The sequence below is a fragment of the Carcharodon carcharias genome, chromosome 9, assembly GCF_017639515.1.
Source record: "Carcharodon carcharias isolate sCarCar2 chromosome 9, sCarCar2.pri, whole genome shotgun sequence".
Taxonomy (NCBI): Eukaryota; Metazoa; Chordata; class Chondrichthyes; order Lamniformes; family Lamnidae; genus Carcharodon; species Carcharodon carcharias.
In genome coordinates, this window is record NC_054475.1 from 160007543 (window position 1) to 160022256 (window position 14714).

The following is a 14714-nucleotide window of genomic DNA, read 5'->3' on the forward strand; positions in this document are numbered from 1 at the left end:
CAATTTCAAAAGGCATAGCCTCATCGCTGTTGTAACAATTTCTTAAGCTTTGCAGAGTTACAAATTCATTTAGCATTGAAGGAGTCCATTTGATTGGTCATGCCTGTGCTGCCTGAAGAGATATTAATTAGTCCTATTCCCTTGCTCTTTCCCCAGGGCCCTGAAAAGTTTCCTTTTCTGTTGCATGTTTGCAGAACAACGGGCAGAATCTTCCATTCTGGAGTCCAGGTCCTGTGGCAGACGGACAAGTTGGTGTGATTCCCACTTGGTGACACAACAGCTGAGGATGCCCGATCTTCTGCTGTTCAACTCATTAATTACCCGTCCGCGAGGATCACAGTGAATCTCATCGAGGAGCGGGGAGGATGTCACCCATCCCGCCATTACCTCATTGGGCCGAAGGTCCTGCACCATATTTAAAGGGCACCCCGATAGCCATTCACTCATTGCAGGCCAGGAACCCCGCATCACTCCTCCAGAGTCCTCACAGTCGCAGCTCGCACTTGAGAAGCTGGCAGGTGTAAGTAACCATGTCCTGGCACACACAAAGCCATGTCCAGCATTGCCTTTCATTCATTGCTAGATAAGAGCATTGCCTGCGATACACCCATGGTCAGGCCAATGCTTGCTGTTGCGTTGGACCCTGCTCGCCAACATCTTGACCTTCTTGAGGCCACACTGCCTCTTGCCGGTCAGGCCCTTGCTCCTCCTGGCCCTGGATTAACCTGTGATAGGCCTTCCTTTTCCTCATCTAGATGAGAGCCCTGAGGAGGAAACCTGCCTCTGACACTAATCCTCTTGGCTCCAGTACCCTTGAGATCCTACAGAGAGAGACCACTGTCTTGGCAACATAGAAAGACTAACCATGTGAACCCTAATTGTCAGCAATGACTATTCATCCAGGAGGATGGAGGTTTTGAGTCATGAGTTGGCTGCTATCTATCAGTCATGCCCCTTGGAGGCATCCACCCCCTTACGTCCCTTCATCCCTGCCTCTGACAGAAGCAGACGGCAAATAGCACAGAGTGAACAGTAGCTCCACACCTTTCTGGGTTCTCAATTTTGAGACCCATGAGTCGGGAACAAATCTGCTGCTGTGTGGGCTTCACTGTAGAAAGGAGAACCCAACTGAGCATTGTTGAACCCCAGTTCCTTCATAATTATTAGGATGCCCTTTTAGTCAGCCACTTGTGCTGACTTTGAACTCCAGCCACACAAAAGGACCCTCCTCCAACTTGGTCACTGACTGACTAACTGCGTGGTCAAGGTCAGATTTGAAAAATTGGTCAGCATCACCTTCCAGACTCAGTCCACAACCTTCTACCCTTCCCCCATCACCCACCAACTTCCCTCAATGCCCACCCAATATCAACATTCTTCTCCCCTCTGTCACCCTGTTACCCTGGATCTTATCACAATCCATCTCAACGTGCCTTCCCTTCCCTCAAAGCTGACAACTTTTACTGTCCCCATGCCCACCCTGACCCTGCCCCCTCCTGTTATCTGAGCATCCTGTCTAGTCCCCCTCTGTGACTGCCAAGCCCCATGAGTCCTTCACCTACCAAACTCTCACCCTGAATCTGCCACCCCACTGCATCCCACGCACCACTCCCAACCCCGCAACTGTGACTATTCTCCCTGACCACCAATACCCTGAGTTCACCCCCCAGGACCCCACTATCAATGCCATGGACCCCACCCTCTAAGACATTACCGTCCTCCTCTCCCCCCACAACAACCACCCCCCCCACCCCCCCATCCCCCACTCCCCATGAAACTGTGTCCCCTCACTTCCGCGGATACTCACTCCCCCACCTCCCCAGCCACGCTCCCTGCCTCTTTTCCCCCCCCCCCCACACCCACAAAGCCCACCCCCCTTCCCAGACACTGTCTCCCCCTACCCTCCCCCCACACCTAGCCTGCCTCCTGTGTCCAGCCTTGGAGCAGCTCTTGCTACCTGGACTGGATTTGAGTCTAGTTATGCAAGGTTCCCAAGGAGACAAAAGCAGCGTCTACAGACCTCAAAACCCTGGAAGAGGCGAAGTTCACCAGGAGCACATCACGTAATTAGAGCCATAAAAGTGAACGTTCTAAATTCTCGCTGGTGGGGAAACTTAATTTGGAGGACGAACTTAATTCTGGCAAGGTGGGCTTTTTAATGAGCATGTATGAGATGCTAATGTACGCAAATGGGTTTTCCGACCTTGTTCGTCAGAATGCTCGACCCTCCTTTAATCCACCTTGAAAGTCAGGAGAACGAAATTCAAACTGTTTATCCCACCTTTGGGAAATGGACTTTTTGGCTGCCGCCAACTTAAGTGGCCCCACCCACCAGGATTCCCGCTGCTGGTGGGACCGGAAGATTCCGCCCAATGTTACTAAAGATTCACTGAATTTAGTACTTGAAAGGTAGGAAGGAAATGTATTAGAAACACCTGGATGTTGGATGCCTTAGCATGCTTTATAAAACCTCATTTCATGTTTTTTCCCTCTGGCATGAAAGGGATGAAGTTTAATAAGTGGTTATTGACCGCTTGAAATAAGTGGTTATTGACATAAAGCTGCTGAGCTGCTTAGCTATGAATTTTCAATTTTCATTGTGGATTCTAGCACCATAATATTGAAAGAGAACAAATATGTGATTACCCACAGCTGTAACTAGCTCATTCCATAATCATAGCTTGACAATGATAATTTTCAGAGGCTGGTTTGAGCTATTTGACCACAATTAAATCCTAGAATTGTAGAATCAAAAAATGATGCCACACAGGAGGATGTTTGGCCCACAATTCCTGTGCCAGCACTTTGAAAGGCGTATCCAAGTATTCTCACTCGCTGCCCTTTTCCCATAGCCCTTTAAATTTTTGTCCTTCAAATCTATGTCCAACTCCTCCTTAAAAGTTATTGATGAATCTTTTTCCCCGTCCTTTCAGCCACTGCTTTTCGCAATTCGCTGTGTCAAAAGATTCCTCCTGGCTCTTTTGTCAATCACCTTAAACCTGTGTCCTCTGGCTACTGACCATTCTGCCACTGGAAACAGCTCATCTTTATTTACTCTGTCAAAACCACTCATGGATTTTGAACACATCCTTTCTAATACTTCCCTTGAACGTTGCTGCCCTAAGGAGAACAACCCCTGTTCCTCTAATCTCTACATGTAGCTGAAGTCTCATCCGTGAAATCTCATTCTAGTAAGTCTCTGCACCCTTTCAAATTCTTGTCACAATTTGAATTGGTTGCTTCCTTTATGCAAAATTGATTAATTTATGTGCTTTGATCAAAGATTTACTTCTATTAATTTCTGACCAGATATCCACTTCCATAACAGCACCTGAGTCCACCCCTGCCACAGCTCATCTGCACAGAAACTCTCACTCATGACTGTGTTACCATAGGTGTGACCATTCCAATGCACTCCAGGCCGGCCTCCCACATTCTGCCCTCCATAAACTCACAGTCACCCAAAACCCTGCTGTTAATGTAAAGGAAATAACATTTTTGCCCTTATATCACTGTGAGGTACTGAAGCAGGCTGATGAGGACTGTGTGTGTGTGTGTGTGTGTGTGTGTGTGTGTGTGTGTGTGTGTGTCTCGTTTACTTAAACTGCAGACAGTCGGACTGCAAGGTTTAAATCATCAAAAGGAGTTTGGTGTAAAACAAGCATTTGAAATGGAGATGGGTAAGCTAGGGTGAAGTCTCAACAAATACGGTCTGAATGGAATTTGCATTTTTAGATAAATTGAGAGGTTGTTTGATTTTCAAAGGGACATGATAAGATGTTTACAACTGGCAAGATAAATAAGGCAAAGCTAGTAAGTTTATTTTTCCTGAGAGTGCTGGCCATAATGACAACATCAAATATCTTTATATTCTGGGAAAATTAAGTTCCAGAGAACAGTTGAAACAATGGAAATTACAGATCAAAAGGGAGAAATATATTTAAAGAAAGATGGAAAGCTGTATGGGTGTATGAGCTGTATGAGATCTTGAAATGTGCATTATGTGAAATGGACCTGTGCGAATAAACCTCTAGCCACCCTAGGGAAGTTTGATGTACCAAAAAGCAAAGTTTTGTTAAAAGCATTGGAATTCTATTGCCAAATGAGAAAGAGAAAGAAGTTATAAAATATCTCCCTTATAGCAACAGTGGGTGCTTGTGGTGATATCACTAGATGTTTTATAGATTAAGAATTTATTGAGGCTGTTGCCTGAATGGGGTGCATAGTTGGGAGTCTAGTTAAGTAGGAATCTTGTGAGAACTGTCATAAAACTAAATGTAACTGTGTAACTGTAATCTTGGGCAACATTTTCCCCCTGTTGGGGGGTGGGGGGGGGGTGGTGGGGGGGGGGTGGGTTGGGTGGGGGGGAGTGCGGGAGTGGGCACAGGCGGACAGGCTTCTCATTGGTGCCCAAGTCGGTGCACCACCATTTTACATAGGCGGGCCAATTAATGCCCACCTAGCATGACGTCCACCAGGAAGCGCTACACACACCCTGTGTGGGGAGGGGGAGGGGGGGTTTCCTGAGGGGGGAGTGCGCTCTTTCATGCATGCACATGGAAGAGTGCACAGATCTCCCTGAGGCAAAGCGCTTTAATAACTTTTATTTTAAAATATTGAGCGATTTTTAAATCCTTGTGAACCTCATCCCGCCCGTGGATGAGGTTTCATGCTTTTTCAGAACCCTACCAGAGCTCCCGGCCTGCCCACCAAGCTTAAGGTTCGATGGGCAGGTCCATTAATGACTTCAACTACTTTGTTGATGGTCTTAATAGGCCATTGACAGGTCAGCGCAGCCGACTCGGGTGCGCACCCGCCAAACTGAAAGTCTGAATGATGCGCCATGACATAGGGTGTCGGGACACACGCCTGACGTCACCCTGTATCACCTTACGCATCGGCGAGCTGGTCCCGCCCCCACTCGCTGATCGTAAGATACAGCCCATTGTGCTTTTAAGTTTTCTTTTCTTTTGTTGATAAATGTTTTAATTTAATCTTTAAAATCTCCAAAGGGTGGTAGTGGACTCTTTACTTCTGACTTCAACATATAAACCTCCTCATAATAAATACAAATTGCAAAATCATTGTGATAGCTTGGCCAAGTTTCCCTCAGGGATTTGGTCAGCCTGGCAAATACCATCTGCAACATCATTACAAAACTGGAGGCTCTTTGTGGGATTTTAAAAAATTCTTGATTGGCTTGGAGTTGGTGAATCTTAAGGCTGCGAATATGAGATGAGCACTGAACTCAGGAGTTGGTATTGAAGGATTTTAAAGAGTTTAGACTGCAAATATGGCTCTAACAATTGCTTAGGCTTTTCTGGGAGTAGAGGATTGTTTTATGAAAAGTAACTAAGGCTCAGGTAACAGAGTTAGCAGATAAGTTGCAGTTAGGATTAACCACATAAGTGAGGAAAGCAGACATAATTGAAGTGCAGCATTTGAAATTGGAAAGGATACCTGAAACTAGTGAGTCACAGCTGGAGGTAGAGGGACTTCAGTTACAAATGAAGGAGCTTGAACATGAACAAATAACGGAAATGAAAAAAACATGAATTAGAGGCAAAAGTTAAAGAAAAAGAAAGAGAACAAGTAATTTAAAGGCAGCAAGCAGAGAGACAGGAGAGAGAAAGAAGGCAGTAAAGGGAATTGGAAATGGAGAAGTTAGCAATGGAGGAAATAGAAAAGGAGACAGGGAATGCCAGCTTAAAAGGCTTGTAGCCTTTTTCCCTCAGAGACCTTCCACACACTCAAGTTCATGACACCAGATTCTCAAGTGTATGGCTTGAACAGAATCACCAGCGAGACAAGTTTCTTCTGATAATTCACAATCATTTTACTGAATCACCCACGACCCCACAGTCCATAATCCAAAATTTAAAACAACCTATTACCAGTACCCGACACAAAGTCACCACAACTCGGTTAAAACTTACAAAAACACAGGCAAAACACTACGTCCTGTCCTGAAAGCTTAAGGAAAAGAAAAACGCTCAGGCCAATATCACCCAAGATATGGCTGAAACAAGTTACAAGGTACCGGCAAAAAACATCAAATTTTCATCCCAAACCTTCACAAAACCCTCAGACCAATATCACTACAGTTTGGCTGAAACCTACATTCCTCCACACTGTTGGTCCTTCCAGTGAGATCTGTGGGTCCGCAAGTCAGGTTGATTCTTCCTGACTCCGCAGCCCAAAACCTCCAGGCCAGTATCACCATGACATGGCTGAAAACACTTCCAATCCCCAACACGGCTAGTCTGTCTAGTGTTGGCTGTAGGCTTGAATCAAGGTGACCAAATGCGCCCTTTTTCCAACTGCCATCCAGATTCGCAGATCTGCTCTGCTTTTATAATAATTTAACTCAGACATGTCAAAACATATTTCCTGTTATTCCAATGTCCATTCAGTTGATTCCACGCAAAGTCCAGACAAATGTCATCAGCTCCTGCAGTTTTCCTGTTGTTTGAGGTGGCACAGTAATGGCACAGTAACAGCACAGTAACAGCACCTGGCTCCAAAGTTAATGACAGGTTGAATGACCCTGTTCCAGTACTATTGTATGTGGCGGTTGAATAATTCCTTCAGTGTATGTATTGATGATATGTCCTTTGTGCCATTCTATTGGATAATCAGACTTCTTGATCACATTATTCAATGTCCAAACCCTTTTGATGAGTCCTGTTTTCACTAAACGCATGAATTAACCCCTTGCTGCCCAGCCCTGTACTGCTGACTGCAGCTTATCTTTTTCAAATTTATAGTTCTGGTCATGAGGTCAAAACATGTCCGTGGGTTTAAAATTATGTTCCATAAATTTCCCAGTTGGAGGGGGTTTCCTTCCTACAGGCTGGACCTTAAAAAAGAGACTTCAGAGGCTGAGGAAGGTTCTGATGTGGAAACAACCACTTTCAACCCAAAACCCAGTGGCGAAATGTTTAGATTTGTGCAGGATCTTCCGAAGTTTGAGGAAAGGGATATGTAGAGGTATTCTTTGTTTCATTTGAGAAGATATCTAAGCAAATGAAATAGCCACAAGAAACCTGGACATTGTTTTTACAGTCTAGGTTGGTGGGTAGAGCTCATGAGGTATATGCATCACTGTCAGAAAAAGTATCTGTGGATTATGATACAGTAAAAAAAGGCTACCCTGAGGGCATATGAGTTGGTTCTTGACGCATACAGGCTGAGACTTCAGAATGTAAGTAAACAGCCTGGACAGACTTATGTTGAGTTTGAGAGAGTAAAACAAAGTAATTTTTACCAGCTGATATGGGCATTAAAGCAAGAGCCAATGTATGCAGCTGTTAGATAAGTAATTCTTTTGGAAGAATTTAAACATTCACTTCTTTCAGTAGTTAGAACTCATGTGGAAGAACAGAGGGGTAAAACGGCTAGGCAAATAGGAGAGATAACTGATGATTATAGGCTAGCCCATAGACCAAAAACTTTCTTTCATCGCCATTTTGATCCGAGAAGGATAGACAGTGGGAAGGTGAAAGGAAGGTAGGTAGTCAGGGAAAAGAAGCAGCAGTTGGAAATTCCCAGGAAATTGCTCCTCAGACTAGAAAGGAAGGTGCTGAGGGGAGAAGCGACATGCGAAAACTTCAATGGTTCCATTGTAATAGGTTTGGCACACAAAGTCAACGGGCAGAATTTTGCCCTCGTTGGGCGGGCGCAGTGGGCGGGCTCGGGAGCGGCTGAGAAACCACCCACTGCCTGCGATTGGGCCAGAACTGCAACTTCACATTGGCTGGCCAATTAATGGCCCTGCAGCGTGAAACGCATGCTGAAGCGCTCAGCACTGCCGGGGTGGGAGCGGGAGGACCATGAGCGCTGATGTTCATGCATGCGTGCGGGTGCACACCGTAAAAGCTCCCTGAGGCACAGAGCTGCCTCAGGGAGCTGAAGATTTCTATCAATAAAAGTAAAGAGTTTTAAAATAATGAAATCATGTCCCCTCATGTGGCTCTGTCATAGGAGCAGTGACATTTAAAATATGAGCGTAAAAAGCTTTTTTTAAAAAAATCACTGGTCAAAACCTCATTCCCGACTGCCGATGAGGTTTCGCCAAAAGTGCAAAAGCCCCTTGGTCTCTTTGCCCGCCCGCCAACCAAATGACGGACAGTGAAAAATTTCAATCAATTAGTTAGTTAAGGGTCCTAATAGGCGGCTTATTTGTCAGTGGGCGTGTCATCTGAAATATTGCGCGAGCGCCCGATGTCATTGCACATCATTGTCCTCTCCAGCGTGTCGGGTGCACACCCATGCGCCAAGCGAAAAATCCTGGCAGTGTGCTGGAGGTTACAGGGAATACCTATTGCAGTAATTGGAACACAGAGAAGTTCCGGAAATAAATGTACTGTGGGCTCTGAGATCCAGAGACAAGGAAAACCAGTACAGGCGGAGCAGGAAGAATCAGCGGGAGCTAAAGAAGTGGGAATGTGTTCACAATTTACCCAGGGGAGTTCTGGGAAGGGCAGGTTACAGAACTGTTGAGAGGTTTTGTATGTGAAGGGAAAGTCTTCCCATGTGCACAGGGTGGAACAGGCAAAGATATCAACATGTTAAGGGACACAGGGGCTACTCAGTCCTTAATGTTATGGGATAGTGTTATTTGTTGTCCTGAGGCGGTATTGCAGGAAAGAATTCACGGAGGTGCCAAACTTATTCCATTGTGGGAGATAAATTTAAAAAGTAAGTTGAAAACAGGTGAGGTGGTTGTTGAGGCAGTTTGAATTTTGCCCATTGCAGGGCTCCGATTTATCCTAGTTAATGATATGGCTCGGTCACAGATATTGGTGATGCCTACTGTAGTTGAGCAGCCTGTGGAGATGCGATCAACAGAGATGTTGCAAAAAGCTAAAATTGGTTGAAAGTAGCTGCCAAGAGAGACTGGAGCAAAGGGGGCAGATAGCCAGACCCAATCTAAAGAAAAAACCAAAACATCCAGGGCAGTGGAACAGGGGAAAGTCCCAAGAAGACCTTCTAGTCAAAAGGAGGTCAGGAACCTGGAAAAGGGCCTGTTAAGCAAAGTTAAGAGTGAGGGGCAGAGAGAAAGGTTCCAAGCTTCAGATTTAAAGAGACATAAGCTGCAGAAAGCAGATTTAAAGTGGGAAAAGCTTGCAAGAGGTGAGAAGGGCCAAAGAGATGGCTGAAATACTGTAACTCTTTGCTATGAGCATGTGACGTAGTGGTGTACTGTTGTTGGCTGAGTCGGTGAGAAACAGTGTGTGGAAGAGAGCGTGAATGCATATGGAGACCCAGCGAAGAGGAACATCAGAAGAAGAGTTCGAAACCCTGGAGGCGAACCCTTATGGAAGGCGAGTGGGAGAAAGTGTCAGTTTGGAAGAAGATTCCCAAGAGAATTATTGGGGAGTGGAGATCGGCAACCCTCATGTAAAAAACTGGATTCACTGAGACCGGTTGGATCACGGTGTGACAAGCATCTGGGGGAAGTTGAAGAACGATCCATAGCATCTGGTTGAGGTGGCATCCGTCACTTGGTTTCAGAGTGTGGTGTGTCTGACCACAGAGTGCAATTGGTTTACATGGACTGTGTACTTACTGTGAACACTAAAGTATAAGATAGCTTTTGTAACATATGTTATCCTTATAAATCTGTATTTATCTATAAAGGTATACCTGTGGGTGAAGGAATATTATAATATAGTTCATCTTTTCATGTTAAATAAATATGTTATTCTTTTGTTAAAAGTTCATCAGCTGACTTTGGGCCTCTGTTCAGTAGCCCCTCTCCATCTAGCTAAACAAACAAATGAAAGTTAGGATCTATCAAGCTAGGTTCCTCTTGGGGATCAGGCATTTCCAGGGGTAACTTCCACTGGGATCATAGCAGTCTTTGAAAAGATTATTCAGGGAGAGAAGGTTGAAGAAAGTGAAGCTGAAATGTTTAGCTCAGTGAAATTGGTAGAGTTGCAGTTGAAAGACCCACAGGTAAGTCAGTTATATCAAACAGCATATTCAGAAACAGACGCAGAGTGTATTCCAAAGTGTTATTACCTTAAAACTAAAGTGTTAGTGAGAAAATGGAGACCATCTCATATTCCAGCTGATGAGAAGTTAGCAGTAATACATCAAATAATAATCCCATCTGGATACAGAAATTAAATATTGAGAGTGGCTCATGAAATGCTGATAGCTGGAGATTTAAGAATTAAGAAAACTCAGTCGGAAATACAAAAATATTTCTATTGGCCTGGAGTGCATAAAGATATGCTCAAATTCTGTAGAACATGCCACACATGTCAGGTGACTGGAAAACCTCAAGCGGCAATTAAACTTGCCCTTTAATTCCGATTCCAGCATTTGAGGAATCTTTTACCAGAGTCCTGATTGATCCTAGGGAGGGCCCTAACGCAATCAGAAGTGGAGCTCAGTACTTGCTGACAACCATGGATGTGTCCACAAGATTTCCAGAAGTGATTCTTTTACGAAATATTACAGCAGAGTTGTAGAGGAGTTGACCAAATTATTGACAAGATATGGGTTACCAAAAGAAATACAGTCAGATCAAGGTTTGAATTTCATGTCACAGTTGTTTAAGGAAGTAATGAACAGCCTGGGGATAAAGCACTATGATAAAAGCAAAATACTGTGGATGCTGGAAATTTGAAACAAAAACAAAGATTGCTGGAAAAACTCAACAGGTCTGACAGCATCTGTGGAGAGAAAGACAGAGTTAATGTCTCGAGTCCGTATGACTCTTCTTCAGAACTGAAGAGAAGTAAAAATGTGGTGAAATATATACTGTTTAAGGGAGGGTGGAACAGGTGAAGCTGGATAGAAGGCCAGTGATAGGTGGAGGCAAAGGAGAGACTGCGAAAGATGTCATAAACGAAAGGTCGCTGCTTCTACCTCCTCCCCAAAATCCATAAACAGGACCATCCCGGTAGACCGATTGTGTCCCACGGAACTCATTTCTTCCTATCTTGAGTCTGTTCTCTCTTCCCTTGTCTAGTCTCTTTCCACCTACATCTGCGATTCCTCTGAGGCCTTACATCATATCAACAATTTCCAGTTCCCCGCCACCAGCCGCTTCCTCTTCACGTCCATCCCACACCAGGATGATCTGAAGGCTCTCTGCTTCTTCCTTGAACAGAGGCCTGAACAATACCCATCCACCACCATTCTCCTCCATCTGGCTGAATTTGTTCTCTCATTAAACAATTTCTCCTTAAACTCATTTCATTTCCTCCAAGTAAAAGGTGTGGTTATGGGTACACACATGGGCCCCAGTTATGCCTGTCTCTTTATGGGGTATGTGGAACATTCTTTGTTTCAGTCTGACTCAGGCCCCCTCCCACAACTCTTTCTCCAGTTCATCGATGACTGTTTCAGTGCTGCTTCATGCTCTCGTCTGGACCTGGAAAAATGTATTAATTTTGCTTCCAATTTCCACCTCTCCATCATTTTCACATGGTCCATCGCTGACACTTCCCTTCCCTTCCTTGACTTCTCTGTCTCAATTTCTGGTGATAGACTGTCCACCAATATCCATTACAAGCATACCGACTCCCACAGCTACCTTGACTACAACTCGTCACACCCTGCTTCCGATAAGGACTCCATCCCATTCTCTCAGTTCCTTCACCTCTGTCACACCTATTCTGATGATGCTATTTTCCAAAACAGTGCTTCTGACATGTCTTCCTTCACCGAAGTTTCCCACCCATGGTGGTTGACAGGGCCCATCTCCTGCGGATCCACCCTCACACCTTCTTCTCCCTCCAGAGCCAAGATAGGGTCTCCCTTGTCCTCACTTTTCACCCACCAGCCTCCGCATTCAAAGGATCATCCTCCACCATTTCCGCCAACTGCAGCATGATGCCACCACCTAACACATCTTCCCTTCACCCTCCCATTGGCATTCCATAGTGACTGTTCCGTCTGGGACACCCAGGTCTAGTCCTCCATCACCTCAACCCCCTCCCATGGCACCTTCCCAGGCAGAAGGTGCAACACCTGCCCCTTTACTTACCCCTCTTCACCGTCCAAGGGCCCAAACACTCCTTTCAAGTGAAGCAGCACTTCACATGCTCTTCCCTCAATTTGATCCACTGCATTTGCTGCTCCCATCATGGCCTCCTCGACATTGGAGAGACCAAATACAGACTGGGTGGCCGTTTTGCAGAACACCTTTGGCCTGTCTGTAAGCATGACCCAGACCTTCCTGTTGCTTGCCGTTTCAACACAGCACCCTGCTCTCATGCCCATATATTTGTCCTTGACCTGCTGCAATGTTCCAGTGAAGCTCAACGCAAACTGGAGCAACAGCACCTCATCTTCCGACTAGGCACTTTACAGCCTTCCTGACTTAACATTGAGTTCAATAACTTCAGATCATGAACTATTCCTCCATTCTTGCCCCTCTTTGATCCCCTTTTTTCAAATATTTATTCTTTAATTTTTATATATATTTTTTCCCACCTATTTCTATTATTATTTTTAAAAATTTATTTCCATTCATTGTTTTATCCCCACCTTTTAACATATTTCAATTTTTTTCTCCCTCCCCCACTCCACCCCCACTAGGGCCATCTGTCACTTGCTCATCCTGCTTTCTACTCTTAACTAGCACCTCCTTTAGCCAGTATCACCACCATCAACACCCCTTCGACCTTTGGTTTATGACATCTTTTGCAATCTCTCCTTTGCCTCCACATATCACTGGCCTTCTATCCAGCTTCGCCTGTCCCATTCCCCCTTAAACAGTATATATTTCACCACATTTCTACTTCTCTTTAGTTCTGAAAAAGAGTCATATGGACTTGAAATGTTAACTCTGCCTTTCTCTCCACAGATGTTGTCAGACCTGCTGAGTTTTTCCAGCAATTTTTGTTTTTGTTGGGGATAAAGCAGTTTCAGTCATCAACTATCATCCTGAATCAAAAGGTGCTTTAGAGAGAAGACATCAATATTTAAAAACTATGATGAGAGCTTATAGTCAAGACTATCCACAGGCCTGGGATCAAGGCATTCCAATCTTGTTCTTTGCTATTAGGGATGTCCCTAATGAATTGACAGGGTTTATTTCTTTTGAATTAGTCTATGGTCATGAAGTGAGGGGACCACTCAAGTCGATTTAGGAGAAACTAGTGGGTCAATGTTCGGAAACCACTCTCCTGGATTATGTGACAAAATTCAGAGAAAGATTGAACAAAGCATGTGAGTTATCTGAGGAACATTTAAAGGTATCACAGCAGGTGATGAAGACAAGTGCAGATAAGAGAGTAAAAGCTGATGGCTTTGTTGCTGGAGAGAAGGTGCTAGCATTATTGCCATTGGCAGGTGAACCATTAAAGGTAAGAGTTAGTGGGTCTTACAGGATTGAAAAGAGGCTGAGTAAAGTAAATTATTTAATATATACTCCAGACAGATGAAAGAAATAGAGGGTGTGTCATGTAAATATGCTTAGAAAGTACTTTGACAGAGAAGATAACCAAAAGGCGGTATTAGGAGTGGTAGATAAGGAAAAGGAGGTAGAAATTAAGGATTCTGAAATTGGCTTTCCTCTAATTAAATTGGACAATGAGGGGGTGCTTAAAAATTTAAATGTGATACTGAGATACTTTCCAGGCAAGTGTCAAAGTGATTTGAAAAAGCTATTGCAGTCACACAAAGCTATTTGTGGGAATAAGTTGGGGTATATCAATTTAGCTATGCATGATGTAGATGTAGAAGATTCAGTTTCAATAAGGCAACAACTTTCTAGATTAAATCCAGTAAAATTAGCTCAAATGCAAAAAGAAAATGAAGTTATGCATCAAAATGACATTGTTGAGTCTAGTTGCAGTAACTGGAGTACATCTGTTGTGATTATGCCGAAGCTAAATGGAACACAAAGACTGTATGTATCAAAAAGTAAATGCAGAGACAAAAGTGGATTCATATCCTATACCACAGTTGGAAGATTATATTGAGAAAGTGGGACAATCGGAGTTTATCACAAAGATTGATTTGCTGCAAGGATATTGGCAAGTATCTTTATCCAAAAGAGCAAAAGAGATATCAGCTTTTGTAATGCCAGATGGACTATATCAGTTTAAAGCTATGCCATTTGGTATGAAGAATGCACCAGCAACATTTCAAAGACAGACAAAGTATTTTCAGGGCTGAGAAATTGTGTTGTTTATATTGAAGACTTGGTAATTCTCAGTCCAACATGGGAGGAGTATTTACAACATCTGAAAGAACTGTTTGGTCAATTGCAAGAAGCTAATTTGGTGGTGAACTTGGCTAAGAGTGAATTCACAAAAGCGCAAGTTACTTATCTAGGCCATGCCGCCCACCCTCCTGAGATGTGAAAGTAAAACCCATCATGAATTTCCCAGTGCCTGCAACAAAACAGGATGTTTTGAGATTTCTAGGCATGAGTGGATTTTATCAGGCCAAATTTTAGCAGTGTGGTGGCTCCATTGACTGAATTACTGAAAATGAACAAGAAATTTTAATGGACACAGGAGTCCCAAAATGCATTTGGCAGTTTAAAAACTGTGTTGACTACTACACCAGTTTTGGCATTTGATGCAAGTGATATGGGTATTGGTGCTGTATTGTTACAAGATGAAACAGGAATTGAAAAGCTGGTAGGATATTTTTTCATGGAAGCTGAATGCACATCAGAAGTGATACTCAACCACTGAAAAAGAGACTCTGGGTCTGGTGTTAGCATTGCAGCATTTCAAGGT